The sequence below is a fragment of the Physeter macrocephalus genome, chromosome 7 (assembly GCF_002837175.3).
Source record: "Physeter macrocephalus isolate SW-GA chromosome 7, ASM283717v5, whole genome shotgun sequence".
Taxonomy (NCBI): domain Eukaryota; kingdom Metazoa; phylum Chordata; class Mammalia; order Artiodactyla; family Physeteridae; genus Physeter; species Physeter macrocephalus.
Window position 1 is genome coordinate 26931220 of NC_041220.1, and position 15317 is coordinate 26946536.

The 15317-nt window shown below is 37.3% G+C and overlaps 1 long non-coding RNA gene across 1 annotated transcript in view; it reads right to left on the bottom strand.

The window, feature by feature from the left end:
- Window positions 1–2121: 2121 nt before the first annotated feature.
- Window positions 2122–15317, bottom strand: part of LOC112065621 (uncharacterized) — a 25814-nt gene continuing 12618 nt past the window's right edge. The window contains exon 4 of the long non-coding RNA XR_002892130.3: window positions 2122–2300. This is a non-coding gene — a long non-coding RNA (uncharacterized lncRNA). The remainder of the gene's footprint in view (window positions 2301–15317) is intronic.

The following is a 15317-nucleotide window of genomic DNA, read 5'->3' on the forward strand; positions in this document are numbered from 1 at the left end:
TTTTAATTTCCTTTATTGTGTTGTTCATCATAGTTTGTTTGCTCTTTAGTTCTTCTAGGTCCTTGTTAAACGTTTCTTGTATTTTCTCCAATTCTATTTCCAAGATTTTGGATCATCTTTACCCTCATTAGTCTGAATTCTTTTTCAGGTAGACTGCCTATTTCCTCTTCATTTGTTAGGTCTAGTGGGTTTTTACCTTGCTCCTTCTTCTGCTGCGTGTTTCTCTGTCTTCTCATTTTGCTTAACTTACTGTGTTTTGGGGTCTCCTTTTTGCAGGCTGCAGGTTCATAGTTCCCGTTGTTTTTGGTGTCTGCCCCCAGTGGCTAAGGTTGGTTCAGTAGGTTGTGTAGGCTTCCTGGTGGAGGGGACTAGTGTCTGTGTTCTGGTGGATGAGGCTGGATCTTGTCTTTCTGGTGGGCAGGTCCACGTCTGGTGGTGTGTTTTGAGGTGTCTGTGACGTTATTATGATTTTAGGCAGCCTCTCTGCTAATGGGTGGGGTTGTTCCTGTCTTGCTAGTTGTTTGGCATAGGGTGTCCAGCACTGTAGCTTGCTGGTTGTTGAGTGGAGCTGCGTCTTGGTGTTGAGATGGAGATCTCTGGGAGATTTTCACCATTTTATGTTCTGTGGATCTGGGAGGTCTCTGGTGGACCGATGTCCTGAACTCGGCTCTTCCACCTCAGAGGTACAGGCCTGATGCCTGGCTGGAGCACCAAGAGCCTGTCATCCACATGGTTCAGAATAAAAGGGAGAAAAAAGAAAGAAAGAAAAAGATTAAATAAAATAAGATTTAAAAGTTATTAAAATAAAAAACAAAAAATAATTAAAAAAAAAATTTTTTTAATTTAAAAAAAAGAAAGAAAGAGGGAAAAACCAAACCAAAAAACAAATCCACCAATGATAACAAGTGCTGAAAACTATACTAAAAAAATAAAACAACGGACAGAAAGAACCCTAGGACAAATGGTAAAAGCAAAACTATACAAAGTCACACACAGAAGCATTCGCATACACACTCACAAAAAGAGAAAAAGGGAAAAATATATATATATCGTTGCTCCCAAAGTCTACCTCCTCAATGTGGGATGATTCGTTGTCTATTCAGGTATTCCACAGATGCAGGGTACATCAAGTTGTTTGTGGGGATTTAATCCGCTGCTCCTGAGGCTGCACGGAGAAATTTCCCTTTCTCTTCTTTGTTCCCACAGCTCCCAGGGGCTCAGCTTTGGATTTGGCCCCGCCTCTGCGTGTAGGTCGCCTGAGGGCGTCTGTTCTTTGCTCAGACAGGACAGGGTTAAAGTAGCAGCTGATTATGGGGCTCTGGCTCCCTCAGGCCGGGGGAAGGGAGGGGTACGGATGCGGGGCGAGCCTGCGGCGGCAGAGGCCGGCGTGACGTTGCACCAGCCCCGGGGCGTGCCGTGCTCTCTCCCGGGGAAGGTGTCCCTGGATCACGGGACCCTGGCAGGGGCGGGCTGCACAGGCTCCCGGGAGGGGAGGTGTGGAGAGTGACCTGTGCTCGCACACAGGCTTCTTGGTGGCGGCAGCAGCAGCCTTAGCGTTTCATGCCCGTCTCTGGGGTCCGCCCTGAAGCCGCAGCTCGCGCCCATCTCTGGAGCTCCTTTAAGCTGCGCTCTTAATCCCTCCTCCTCACGCACCAGGAAACAAACAGGCAAGAAAAAGTCTCTTGCCTCTTAGGCAGCTCCAGACCTTTTCCCAGACTCCCTCCCGGCTAGCTGTGGTGCACTAACCCCTTCAGGCTGTGTTCACGCCGCCAACCCCAGTCCTCTCCCTGGGATCCGACCTCCGAAGCCCGAGCCTCAGCTCCCAGCCCCCGCGCACCCCAGCGGGTGAGCAGACAAGCCTCTCGGGCTGGTGAGTGCCGGTCGGCACCGACCCTCTGTGCGAGAATCTCTCCGCTTTGCCCTCCGCACCCTGTTGCTGCGCTCTCCTCCGTGGCTCTGAGGCTTCCCCCCTCCGCCACCCGCAGTCTCCGCCCGTGAAGGGGCTTCTAGTGTGTGGAAACCTTTCCTCCTTCACGGCTCCCTCCCACTGGTGCAGGTCCCGTCTCTATTCTTTTGTCTCTGTTTTTTTTTTTTTCTTTTGCCCTACCCAGGTACCTGGGGAGTTTCTTGCCTTTTGGGAGGTCTGAGGTCTTCTGCCAGCGTTCAGTAGGTGTTCTGTAGGAGTTGTTCCACGTGTAGATGTATTTCTAATGTATTTGTGGGAAGGAAGGTGATCTCCACATCTTACTCTTACGCCATCTTGAAGCTCTACCTCAGTACATTTTTGAACGTTTCTTTCCCTGTGAGTGAAGACTTTATTTTAGGACTATCGTCCAGTGTAGTGCTGGCCTTTGGGGTGGTCTCACACACAGAACCTCTCACTTTTTCTGGATGAAAATAAGACTATTCTTTCTCAGGTGATTGCTTATTAATCATATTAAATCATTCTTCAAAGGCAATAAACAATGCACATGTGGTAATTAGGACAGAATTATTTTTCAAGGGAAAATAAAGTCTGGCTTAATATGTTTTGGATTCATGCTCCCAAGAATAAACCCACAATTTTCCATCCCTTTACCAAAAAGGAAAAAAAAAATCATCTGTTTTTAAAGGAAATGGAATCCTGATATTTTGGTTAATTTACACTCGTAACTATCCAGATATATTTCAAGAACTAGTTGGTATTTGAGAATATATTTTTCAGATGTTTTAAATAGAAAAATCATATTTTATTTAAGGTAAACAAACCAAAACAGCAAAACATTGACTCTTGTGGAACCTATGGTCTTATGAAATACAAATAGACTTTAAAGTTAAAAATCCTTCTCTTATATCCAACATTTATTCTAAATTTATACATGTAAAAATATCAGTAATGTCTATAAATGCCCAGGTGTTCACAACTATTAATAAATGAAAATGTTTGCAGAATTTCATGCCCTTGGGCAAGACATAAAATTTAGATGTATTTCTAATAAAGAACTGAAGAATTTCTTTACAAGTAAACCATCCATTTTGAAAATAAAATGACACTTGCAGTTCATGGATTTTTGAATAAGAATTTGTAGACTCAAACCACACCACACAAATAATTTTTTAACTATATCACGTTCTATCAAATCAGATATATTGTCGCCTTAGATGTAATGATTTCTTTGGTCCTAAAATTTAAATGCTAAGGTTTTGTTTTAGTCGGTCAGAACATTCTTTCACAAATATCTGTCCCCTTCCAGACCAAATAACCACAAGACTACTGCAAATTCACATCTTAAATTACAAAATAAAGGTTTTATAACACTTTCTCCAGGACAATTATTTATAAGATAAAGTTTTAAATGTTTATTTGAAAATGTTTAAATAATCATATATTTAGGTTTGATCTAACTAGACTCATATTGTACTTGTCGCTCACATTTTCAACGAAATGTTTGCCAGATTGTCAAATTGCCAAATTTGTAAACAGCTTAGTATCTTTGAAGAGTAATTCTGCATCTTAATTAAGGTAGCCTGTTTTGAATAAAAAAGTCTTTGTATTTTTACATTACTCTTGAATTAAGCACATTCAGAAATAGAGCATGTTTTCATTCAATCATTAGTAAACATTCATTTGCATATGTTGTTTTGGTGGCTTAGTTGCCAAACATTCCACTAAATGATAAATAGGTACTCACTGAGGAATTAAACTTTCCTACAGGGTGGTCTTGATTTGAGTCAAAGCCAGAAAATTAATGCTTAGTTTCCAACACACCTAACGCACACAGAAGTAATTAATTCTATAGCTGTGTGGGCTTTCAATTCTGTGAATTTATAATGTCTTCCATATTTATTAATTGTTTACATAGTTAAGGTATTATACTTTCTCACATCATTTATGTAGGGTTGAGATACAAACGAGTTAATTTACTTGATGTAATCATTAATTACTGAATCATCTCGGTTGTGATCGTTCTGTTTATGAGGTAATTTCACTATGCAGACTGTTTTCCATTATTTTATAATTAGGTACCATTTCTGCACACCCTCTGGTCCCATTAGCTCACCCTTCCAATTCCATCGAAGGAAAATGTATTAGCAAATTACACCACTGCAACTGATTCAGCTATTATAAGAAATTGACAATTAATAAAGAAAAAAAATCTAGCATGGACTATAAAAATAACAGTTAAAGTCACTACCATTAAATAAGACTATTTTTTCAAAATAAATCTGAATTGACAAGACTCAATTTCATTAGACACACCTCCCTGCCTTCATGAGAAATCTACAAGAGTGACTCCTACTGCAGGGGCCCAAGTGATCTCCATCCCAGTTCAGCCCCTCTCACTGACACCAACTCCAGTCATTATGCAGATTGCAAATCAGTGTCAGGGATGTTCAGTGGTGCATCAGCAGAGTCTTGGAGACTCAGGGACACATGTGAGTTGTGGGGCTGGCCGCATAAAAGAGGCTAGGCGATAGTGGCCGGTCACAGCCCCTGTAACTGTGACTGGTGCAGGGAACGTTGCAGATAGAATCCATCTGATTCAGACATGATTCCGTCATCCCATTTATGAGTCAGACATGATTAAGGACCAATTGCAGATATTTAGCAAAGGCCAACTATCTGTAAGGTCACATAAATACCACCTGCTAATTGATGCTGCTACATTTAGGGAATTTATATCTAGAAATAAAATTTTACTCAGTTGAATTGAATAAGTAAATATAAAGTGTAAAGTATAAGGAATAAGGTATAATTAAGATGTAGTCTTTAAAAGTTGTTTTATAAAGAATTATATTTAGCCAAATATTACAATGAATTATGAATAAATTAAATATAAATGGAATAGAATTCCAATTAATTATAATCATAAGAGGAATTGAAACCCCAAAGGGTTAAACATTGTTGCGTCTGAAAAGAGGAAATTAGAACAGGAAGTATGGGTGGAAGCATTTGTGTTCTTATTAGTCTTCCTGTATTGTTTCATTTAAAAAGTCATATGTATATTTTAATTTGTTTTTTTAAAAATTAAAGTGTTTTATATAAGATGCTAGTAAATTTTTTTTAATGCACCTTGCAAAACATAGGCTGAAAAATCTATATAAGGAGACAGGAACTCGCCATGTTTCAAGTCAGTGATTTAAAGAAAATTTAACATTTAAGTTAAAAGTAAACAAAAGTTGAACCATATCCAGACCACATCTATATTTTACTTGCATAATAGGTTCACCCTATAAGAAATTCAGAAAGACAGACAGTTTTAATGAAATGCATAGTGGCATGTTGGGTTCTAAGAAATCTAAATTTCTCTTTAACTGTCACCTTCAACAGTCCTGTTCAGGAAATCTTTCATTTTATGTCCCTTCCTCATAACTTATTAAACGTATGCTTTGGGGTGATGAGATGCCATGATGCAGAACACAAGTCTTTTCTGTCCACAATTTATCTGAATTCAACCAAAGCTGTTTCAGATCTATTGTTGAAAATAATAGTTCCTGTCAATCTGTGTCACATATAACAACGGTTGTGTTGTCACTGTGTCATCAGAGATTTGAAATAAGACTAAGGGTATGTTGAAACATGAGAAGCCCAACCCAATGAATAAGTGATTTTCTTTGGGAGGCTATGAAAATTCATGCCAAATCCTGACCAAACTTCTTAATGACTTCATGTACAAAGAAAAATAAGTTAACTTTACTAAATTAATGAGTGGCCAGTCATTAGATAAACTCTTCTAGGTTTTCAGTTCAATTTCAAATTGTTCATTATTAGTATGTAGCAATGCAACTGATTTTTGTATTTTGACTTTGCATCTGGTGCCTTGCTAAACTCACATTTTAGTTCTAACACCTTATTGTTGATTCTTTGTAGACTCTTCATAGACAGTAATGTCATCTGTGAACAGATAGAGGTCTATTCCTTTCTCTCCATTCTGTATGGTATTTGTTTATTATTTACTTCCTTCTTCATTTGCCTTATTGCACTAATTTGGACCTCCAGTATGATCTTAAATAAGAGTGATGGTGAGAGTAAGCATACTTTCCTATTTCCTAACCTTAGATGGAAAGAATTCAGTCTTTCACAATTAAATATTATGTTAGCACTATTCTCTTGGTTGATTCTCTATTGGGTTGAAAACAATAAATTATTCCTAGTTCATCAGGGGTTTTAACACAAATGGATGTTGAATTTTGTCAAATACCTCTTCTGTATAAATACAATCATATGGATTTTCTTCTTTAGTTTACTGATATATTGATAACACTGATTCTGAATGTTGAACCAGGCTTGCATTCCCAGGATAAATCCCACTCAATTTGGTATCATAATATTATTTTAAGTTGTTGAATTTAATTTGATATGTTGTTGAGAATTTTTGCATCTATGTTCATGAGAAATATCAGCCTATAGTTTTATTTTCTTGTAATGTTTTTGGTTTTGTTAAAAAAAGGGTAATTCTGACTTCATAAAATGAATCAAGAAGTGTTCATACTCCTATGTTCTGGAAGAGTTTGTGTAGAATTGATATTATTTCTTCCTTGAATGTTTGATATGGGGTTTTTTTCCTGTTGTTGTTGTTGCTTTATATTTATTTGTTTTTAAATTTTTATTGGAGTATGGTTGCTTTACAATGTTGTGTTAGTTTCTACTCTACAGCAAACAGAATCAGATATATATATATATATATATATACATATCAGAACACACTTTGACACAAATCACAGCAAGATCTTTTTTGACCCACCTCCTAGAGTAATGAGAATAAAAACAAAAATAAATAAATGGGACCTAATGAAACTTAAAAGCTTTTGCACAGCAAAGGAAACCATAAACAAGATGAAAAGACAACCCTCAGAATGGGAGAAAATATTTGCAAATGAAGCAACTGACAAAGGATTAATCTCCAAAATATACAGACTGCTCATGTAGCTCAATATCAAAAAATCAAACAACCCAATCAAGAAATGGGCGGAAGACCTAAATAGACATTTCTCCAAAGAAGACATACGGATGGCCAAAAAACACATGAAAAAATGCTCAACATATCTAATTATTAGAGAAATGCATATTAAAACTACAATGAGATATCACCTCACACAGGTCAGAATGGCCACCATCACAAAATCTACAAACAACAAAAGCTGGAGAGAGCATGGAGAAAAGGGAACCCTTTGCACTGTTGGTGGGAATGTAAATTGATACAGCCACTATGGAGAACAGTATGGAGGTTCCTTAAAAAGCTAAAAATAGAACTACTATGTGACCCAGCAATCCCATTACTGGGCATATGCCCAGAGAAAACTATAATTCAAAAAGACACATGCACAATGCAATGTTCATTGCAGCACTATTTACAATATCCAGGACATGGAAACAACCTAAATGTCCATCAACAGAGGAATGGATAAAGATGTGGTACATGTATACAATGGAATATTACTCAGCCATAAAAAAGAATTAAATTGGGTCATTTGTAGAGACGTGGATGGACCTAGAGACAGTCATACAGAGTGAAGTAAGTCAGAAAGAGAAAAATAAGTATCATATATTAACACATATATGTGGAATCTGAAAAAATTGGTATAGATGATCTTATTTACAAAGCAGAAATAGAGACACAGATGTAGAGAATAAATGTATGGATGCTAGTAAATTTATCATGATGAGTAAACATTATGATGTTACAATATATATTTCTTGGGAGATTTTTATTAAACATGAACCTAAATAAAACATGTAGATGAGGATAAAAAATTCATTATAAAATTATAATTAGATTTCATGAGTTAATTAATTAAATCATAGTTATCTACATCTACATAATAACTTGAAGAGAAATATCATGGGAAGGAAGCTTGAAATGGTAACACAACCAAGGCAAACAATATACTTTTCTGGCAAATTTATAAACAATACATTTTAAAATGTAACTTTGCTCACCACACCAAAAAAAAAAAAAAAAGGCAAAAACCGGTAACTATGTGAGGTGATGAATGTGTTAATTAACTTGATCATGGTAATCATTTCACAGTGCAACTATTATGTATACGAAACCATCACATGGTACACCTTAATACATACAGAATTTTTGTTACTTTTTACCTCAGTAAAGCTGGGAAAAAATATAACTATTCTTTCTTCCAAAAGCCATTGCCCCCTTCTCCTATATCCCTTCCCTGGGTTTCCTTGCCCTAAACTCAACACCCTTGGGCATGGCCTTGAGATGCCACGTTACCATTGTTGATGTGGTCAAAGACCCGGGTTTTTTTTTTCTTTATTTATAAGTATTTTTCCCGGCTTTATTGAGAGATAATTGACAGACAGCACTTTATAAGTTTAAGGTATACAGAATAATGATTTTATTTACATATATTGTGAAATATTAAGATGCTCTGGTTCTTCAAAGCTTATTTTCTGTTATGAAAATAATCCTGCCATCTGCCTGTATATCAGCAGTGCAGCAGCTCATCCCTCATTTCCCATATGTGTTAAACCAACATCTTGTAACTTTGTCTACCTCAAGAAGAATTCTATTTTAGAAAGTTTCAAGCATTTATAAATATAAAGCAAATAACAGCAGGTAAGCAGGGACCAATTGATAAAGACTCTCATATATCTTTGCTGTAGAATTTGGATTTTGTTCTGAATTCACTAAGAAGCTACTGAAGAATTTTATGCAGGGAAATCATATGAAATGATTTGTGGTATGCCAAAATCCATTTGGTGGCAGTGTGCATAATGGGGTCAAGTTAGGGGAAAAAATTATAGTGGCAATCTTAAGAAGTTGTTGCAGTAAAGCTGGTAAGAAATATAGGTTCCTAATAATAACAGACCTAGCCAATGATAGTCAATAGCTGTTAAAACCACTAAGTGAGAGGTTATAGGGATTTTTTTAAATGGATGGATTAGAATAATAACACCCTAAGCCACTGAAAAATCATATCATTACAAAAAGAGAAACAACCATACATTATACATTATATGCCCCTCCTATCCATAGATAGGAGCCATCTATGGATCTTTCTTACAAAAATTCTTTTTGTTTTGTTTTATCCGCCACACCGCACAGCTTGCAGGATCTTAGTTCTCCGACTAGGGGTTGAACCAGGGCCCCGGCAGTGAAAGCACATAGTCCTAACCACTGGACTGCCAGGGAATCCCGATTTTTACAAAAATTCTAATGAAGCTTCTATATCTAAATATGAGTTTCCAGAAAATACAGAAATAGAGAAGCATGTTTAATGACACCATGAGGACGTAACCAGAAAAATCCACAATGTGGGAGATTCTACAGGACAAATGACCTGATTTAGTCAATAAATAAAGGGGAAGGGAAAACAAAAAGGGAGGAGGAACCTCTAAACTAAAGGAGACTCAGTTACATCATAGCAACCAAATACATCATGTGGTTCCTGCTTAGTTCCAGATCTGAACCAATCTACTGTAAAAACAAAAAATTATGAGACAACAAGGAAACATAAATACTTACTGGATATATGAATATATTTTAAGGAATTATTATGTTATGATGATAAAGATTTTGTGCCTATGTTTTCAAATATCTTTTCCTTTTAGAAAGACACACTGAAATTTTTACAGATGAAATGATATGACATCTGGAATGTGTTTTAAAATAATGGAGGAGAAAATAGGGTGCAGGGGAATGATAAAACAATATTAGCCAAATGTTGGTAATTGTTGACACTGAGTGGCAGGTACATTTTACTGTGTTTAAATTTTTCTATAATAAAAATTAAAAATAATAGGAATAAAAGAAGCAATAGTTGAGAGAATAGAAAGAAGTGAGTAAATCTGAAAACTATTTAGGAGATGTTACAGGCAAGGCATGATGGCCAACTGAATCTGAAAAGGGAGTAGAGATGGTGTCTAAATTTCTGTCTGGGTGGTTAGAGGCACAGAAGTTCTGTTCATCAAGGAGGTACAGGTGGATGGAGGAGCAGATACTGGAGTGAAGATGGCAAGTTTGGTTTGGGGTGTGCTGAGTTTGAGACACAGGTAGATATCCATGTGCAAATGTTCAATAGGTACAGTAAGCAGAGAAGAAACTCAAGGATATAAATCTGGGATATAAAAACATGTAAAGAGATGTAGAGAGAAAGTGAAGACAGAGGAGTAATATCCAGAGAAATAAGAGAAAAATCAGTAGAGATTGGAGTTACAGAAACAAGGAAAGACATGGTTTCAGGAAAAGGAATTGGTCAACAGCGCGAATTAAAAAATTAAATGTAAGTTCTAGAAAAAAAAATAATCCTTGGCTTTAGTAACTAAATAGCAACTGGTTTCAGGTCAAGATTACAAACTGAGCATATGAATTTATCTCCTCTCGTTCCTCAGATCCCATTAAAAGAATACACCAGTTGAAAGAAGAGGGGTAAGCACAGAGCAGTGAAAAGAACAAGAGGGAGTTTATCAATGGATGAACTGTTTCAACACAGTTCTAGAGGGTGGAAAGTGAGTGGAAGTATGCAGCTCAATAAAGCAAGCCAGGAAAAGGCACAGCCCAGAAGAAATATGGAGGGGCTGCTGCTAAGGAGGGAGCCATCCTGCCTTTCAGAGGTGGGAGGGTGATAGACTCAGGATGCCAGGTGTGATAAGCAGCGGGGTACCACATACCACACAGGGCTGAAAACAGGAGCAGTTATTGAAAGCCTGCTGCCAATTTCCCCATCCATATATTCAGAATACATGGCAGCCAGGTGCTACCCTCTAGGCAAAAAAAAAAAAAAAAAAAAAGTAGAAGAAGGGTTTTTTGTGTGTTTTCCAAATAAATTTAACACACTGTCTAGCATAAACAAAAGAAGTAACTGTTGCTGTCCGAGCAGGAGAAGGAAAACATTCTGAGAGTCAGGGTTCCCCAGAGTAACGCAGAGGAGGGAAGAAGGCCTGAGTACAGCTCTAGAAACAAAAGCGGATGGACAGAGAGGAAAGGGCTTGATATGACAAAAGGAAATGTGAATAGAATTCATTAGGATCACTACTCATAATGAAGGGCAAAAACGGAAAATAAAACCTGCCAACTATTTTGTGAGGGTATAGATTATATGAAGCAGTAAGTCCAAGGAGGCAGAACAACATGATCACTGGCTGACAAGAAGAAACTGAAAAGAAATAAAAACAGTCACCAAGTATAGATTATATCCTAAAATTTTAAAGAAATTGAATTGGTTATCCAAAATATCACCAAATAAATAAATAAATAAATAAGACTTTGGCTTCTGGCCAAGATGGAGTAAAAGGGACCATTTAGACCACCCTTCCTGAAACAACTAAACAGTTAATACTATATTATTTTAACAAAGCTGACAAAAAAACTAAACGAAGTTTTCAGGCATTGCACATCAACTCAGTAAGCAAAGGACACTGGTCCCGGAGAGAGGGAAAACAAACAAGGTGAGCCCCGTGACAGTCCCAGCTTACTGCCCAGACATATTTTCCAGGCTGCAGTGCAAAGAAAGGGAATCCAAACAGAACCAGGCAGTAACCTTGAATCGAGGAGAGACACATGGAGTCTAGTGAGGCCAAGAGCTGGAGTTAAAAAAGCAGAGTCCTGGGGAAAAGACAGCTGTACAGAGAAAGAGCTATGGGGATCCACAGGCAATACCCCCTCAAGTTTTCATATTTAGTAGCATAGGCCTGTGGAGAAATTATCTGCGGAAATGGAAAGAACCACTTGAAAGGAGCAGATACTCAGAGCTCAGACAGGTCCAATAATAGTTCATGTTCCAAACAGCCAGAGGGAAAACATCATAATTCAAGGAAAATCAGGCAGAGTATTTACAATGGTATTACCTCTGTAGTGGAAGAAATTAGTCTTAGATTAAAGGTGATTCTGGTTTCACCTAACAAGGTTTAACAGGAGGCTTGACAAGATCAAACTGTTACCAAGTGATTTAACCAAACTTCAGAGCAAAGTTCAAGAATATTTATAAGAATGTAATATTAAGCATTTAACAAAGTAAAAATCACGAGGTTTGGAATTTAATTTAAAAAATTATCAGGCTTACAAAGAAATAGGATAATATAAGCCATAATAAGGTGAAAAATCAATGAACAAACATAGTTCCAGGATCAGCATGGATGGTAGAATTGTCAGATTAGGACATTAAAACAGTTATGGTAACTATATTCCATATGTTCAAGAATGTAAGGTACAGACTTGAAAGATTTTTAAAAGACCCAAATCAAACTTTTCAAGATGCAAAATGCAATGCTTGAAATAGAAAATACCTGAGATAAGATAGAGCAGATTAGACATTGCAGAATTAAAGATTAGTGAACTTGATGGTATAGAAACTAAAATAAAATACAGAGAAAATAAAGACTAAAAAAGAAAAAAATTAAGAGAGCTTCAGTGGGCTGTGGGAAACTTTCAAGTTGCTTAATAGATAAGATACGTAATTAGAGTCATCAAAGGAGGTGGGGAGAGGAAATATTAAAGACGTAATGGCCAGAAATGTTCCAAATTTGATGAATCTGTAAACCTACAAATCCAAGAAGCTCAACAAACCCCAAGCACAAGAAACATGAAGAAAATTATACCAAAGCATAATAGAATTAAAAGACATATACCCACTGATAAAGGGAAAATGTGACAAACAATCAGAGAAATAAGGCACATTATACACAAAGGAACAAAATAAGAATGAGACCAAGTTCTCTTCGGAAAAATACAGTTAAGGCAGTAGAGCAACATCTTTAAAGTACTAGGGAAACAACAACAGCTGCAACCCTGTCAACCTAAAATTCTATACCCAGCAAAAATGTTTCTCAAAAACAAAGGCAAAAAAAAAAGATTTTGTCAGACATATCAAAGCTGAATCATCACACTCAGAATCTTACTACAAGACTACAAGAACTGTTAACACATGTTCTTTAGTCAGAAGAAAAATCATACCAGATAGAAATCTGGAGTTCCCACTGGGATGACACAGAGGGATTCAGTTGGGTGCTATGCATGTACTTGGTTGTATTGCACTGAGGAACACTGAGTTTGAGGACTCCACTGCTTTTACAATGAGAGGTTAGCAAGCTTCCTGTTTGTCTGAAGAAGAAACATTACCTCTCTCCGAACAGCTGTTCATTACAAGCACACTCCCAAGAAATGGCTCAGAACTCTCCATACTGTTTTCAGTAGTGCCTGTACTAAATTGCATTCCTATGAACAGTGCAGCCATGTGGCTGACAGGTTCTTGGTGCTCTGACCGGGTGTCAGGCCTAAGCCTCTGAGGTGGGAGAGCCAAGTTCAGTACATTGGACCACCAGAGACCTCCAGGACCCACATAATATCAATTGGCAAGAGCTCGCCCAGAGATCGCCATCTCAATGCTAAGACCCAACTCCACTCAACTACCAGCAAGCTCCAGTGCTGGACACTCCATGCCAAACAAGCAAGACAGGAACACAACCCCACCCACTAGCAGAGAGGCTGCTTAAAATAATAATAAGTTCACAGACACCCCAAAACACACCACTGGATGTGGTCCTGCCCACCAGAAATACAAGATCCAGCCTCATCCACCAGAAAACAGGAACCAGTCCCCTCCACCAGGAAGCCTACACAACACACTGAACCAACTTTACCCACTGGGGGCAGACACCAAAAACAATAGGAAGTACAAACCAGCAGCCTAGAAAAAGGAGACCCCAAACACAGTAAGTTAAGCAAAATGAGAAGTCAGAGAAATATGCAGCAGGTGAAGGAGCAAGGTAAAAACCCAATAGACCTAACAAAGGAAGAGAAAATAGACAGTCTATCTGAAAAAGAATTCAGAGTAATGATAGTAAAGATATCTAAAATCTTGGAAATAGAATATGAGAAAATACAAGCAACGTTTAACAAGGACCTAGAAGAACTAAAGAGCAAACGAACAATGATGAACAACACAATAAAGGAAATTTAAAATTCTCTAGAAGGAATCAATAGCAGAATAATTGAGACAGAAAAACGGATAAGTGACCTGGAAGATAAAATAGTGGAAATAACTACTGCACAGAAGAATAAAGGAAAAAGAACGAAAAGAATTGAGGACAGTCTTAGAGACCCCTGGGACAACAATGAACGCACCAACATTCAAATTATAGGGATCCCAGAAGAAGAAGAGAAAAAGAAAGGGACTGAGAAAATATTTGAAGAGATTATAGTTGAAAAGTTCCCTAATATGGGAAAGGAAATAGTCAGTTAACTCCAGGAAGCACAGAGAATCCCATACAGGATAAATCCAAGGAGAAACATGCCAAGACACATAGTAATCAAACTATCAAAAATTAAATACAAAGAAAAAATATTAAAAGGAACAAGGAAAAAGCAACAAATAACATACAAGGGAATCCCCATAAGGTTAACAGCTGATCTTTCAGCATGAACTCTGCAAGCCAGAAGGGAGTGGCATGACATATTTAAAGTGATGAAAGGGAAAAACCTACAACCAAGATTACTCTTGACAGCAAGGATCTCATTCAGATTCGATGGAGAAATTAAAACCTTTACAGACAAGCAAAAGCTAAGAGAATTCAGCACCACCAAACCAGCTTTACAACAAATGCTAAAGGAACGTCTCTAGGCAGGAAACACAAGAGAAGAAAAAGACCTACACAAAAAAACCTCAAAACAATTAAGGAATGGTAACAGGAACATACATATCAATAATTACCTTAACTGTAAATGGATGAAGTGCTCCAACCAAAAGACATAGACTGGCTGAATGGATACAAAAACAGGACACATATATATGCTGTCTACAAGAGACCCACTTCAGACCTAGGGTCAAATACAGACTGAAAATGGGGATCGAAAAAGATATTCCATGCAAGTGGAAATGAAAAGAAAGCTGGAGTAGCAATGCTTATATCAGACAAAATAGACTTTAAAATAAAGACTACTACAAGAGACAAAGAAGGACACTACATAATGATCAAGAGATCAATCCAAGAAGATATAACAATTGTAAATATTTATGCACTCAACATAGGACCACCTCAATTCTTATGGCTAACAGCCATAAATGGGAAATTGACAGCAACACAATCATAGTAGGGGACTTTAACACCCCACATTCACCAACGGACAGATCATCAAAAATGAAAATAAATAAGGAAACATAAGCTTTAAAAGACACATTAAACAAGATGGACTTAATTGACATTTATAGGACACTCTATCTAAATACAACAGAATACACTTTCTTCTCAGTGCTCATGGAATATTCTCCAGGATAGATCATATCTTGGGTCACAAATCAAGCCTTGGTAAATTTAAGAAAATTAAAATCGTATCAAGTATCTTTTCCGACCACAACGCTATGAGATTAGAAATCAA